The following is a 2,303-nucleotide window of genomic DNA, read 5'->3' on the forward strand; positions in this document are numbered from 1 at the left end:
CTTTTCATGAGTATATTGATACCTGGGCCAAAGCATCCAAAGAGGTCCCTTGATGTTTTTCTACAGCCTTTGATAGAAGAATTAAAGGAATTATGGTCAACATGCGTGTATACATATGATTTTTCAACGAGAACAAACTTTACAATGCGAGCAGTCCTTTTGTGGACCATTAGTGACTTTCCTGCATACGGGATGTTGTCAGGTTGGACGACGCATGGAAGGCTATCTTGTCCTTATTGTATGGGAAGCACATACGCATTTCAGCTGAAAAGTGGTAGGAAGACGTCCTAGTTTGATTGTCAACGGAGATTTCTTCCCATTAACCATCTGTACCGAAAGAACAAGAAATTGTTTCGGTCAAAAAAGGTTGTACGAGACACCGCTCCGCCATATTTATCTGGAGAGGAAATCGAGAAGGATATTGATTACTATGGTGCACAAGACATAGTCAAGAAAGGGGGTAATTGGCATACTACTGGAAATATGTCTGCTGGTTACGGGACACAACATAATTGGTACAAGAAGAGTATTTTTTGGGAACTTCCATATTGGAAAAATCTACTTCTATGCCACAATCTTGATGTGATTCATATAGAGAAGAACTTCTTTGAGAACATCATCAATACATTGTTGAACGTCCCCGGGAAGACAAAAGATAACAAGAACTCAAGATTAGATTTGCCTGCATTATGTTCTAGGATTGAGCTTCATATTAGAAACGATGGGAAAATTCTGGTTCCCATTTTCAGATTGTCATTGGTCGTAACAACACTTGGTCCCCCATTAGTCGTAAGCTTACGACTTATTTACGTCTACTAGTCTCTCATTGGTCGTATATTTACAACCAATTTACGACTAACGACAAAACTCTATATATACACAGACCTTGCGAAGCCGTTTAGTTGCTCATTACCCTCTCTCTAACAACGACCTCCCATCTCTCTCTAGGTTTTTTTTTTTTTTTAAGATTTAGGTGGTTAGTTAGTTTAGGTTTGGAATTAGTTTAGGATGGAGTTAGATTATGATCAAATTAGAATAGGTTTAGAATATTTTTATATAATAAATTTGAATTGTTTATGACCATCTATTTTTAATGTTTGTTTTTTCAGATCTCGTATTTATAAAAACTCTTACGCGAGTAACTTTCTCCCACAGCCGGATCCATCGGCTTCTACTTCCGGCACTGCATCCGGCCAAGAGAATGTGCTTGATAGCCAAGTTCATACTGTCGATCCGTATGTGCCTCCACAGGCATATGACCCTGAAGCTTACTCTCCGCGGTTCGATGACCCTGCTAAATTCTTTCCCCAGTACGATGAGCCTCCACAGCAGCCTCGGTATGAGCAGCATCATCCTCCACACCATCCTCAGCAGCAGTCCACCGCTCCCAAAGCTGCTCCGGCTCCTGCAGCTGCTCCGGCTCATGCAGCTGCTCCGGCTCCTGCATTTGTTCATCCAGATTTGATGGTGCCACCGAATGCACCATATGCAAGATATACAGTGGAAGACCTTCTCCAGATGCCGGGACGAGAAGGTTTACCAATCAGCAACCCAGATCGACCACCCCACACTTACTTGTAATTTTTAATTTATTAAAGTTTTAATTGCATTTAAACATACTAATTATACATATTGCTATAAATATATGTATTCTTTCAAATTTTGTAGGTTTTCGACGGACAATTGTGTGGCACAGAGCGTTGGATATATCATCAGGGCAAACTTCCGGGAAGCGCATCCAATCTGGTCTCTTACACCTGACCACGTTCGGAGGACTTGGTTCAAGTGCTTCACGGTTAGTTTTAAATATCATTTTTTATTGTTTATTTTAAAAACTAATTATTTTTTTAATTTATTTTTTTTTATTGTAGCAAAAATGGAATTGGTCCATTGCTGTCAACGAAAAGGTGAAGGAAGAGTTCTACAAAAAGGTGATGGCTCACCTAAAGAACATTGTTGGTGATTGGAAGGAGAAGTGGAGGGTTTTGGGGGACGACGCAAAAGAAGCCTACCTCAGCAATGACGTTTGGAAGGGCTTGAAGGCTTATTGGAATTTTCCTAAGTCAGTTCAGAGGTCTCTCACTTGCTCTGCGGCTCGGTTGACCCGCGATGATGATGGTAACCTGCCAATACCTCATACTTCCGGACAGATTCCACACGCTGGGAGGGCACTACAAATTGTAAGTCTTCGACCTTTCTTAATTTTTATTAAATATATATTAATTGACTATTTATTTAATGCGTGAGTTTAATTTAATTTTTTTATACAGACCGCCCAAGGAGCACCACCATCTCTGGCCCGA

Source organism: Brassica oleracea, chromosome C7 (genome assembly GCF_000695525.1).
Source record: "Brassica oleracea var. oleracea cultivar TO1000 chromosome C7, BOL, whole genome shotgun sequence".
NCBI lineage: Eukaryota > Viridiplantae > Streptophyta > Magnoliopsida > Brassicales > Brassicaceae > Brassica > Brassica oleracea.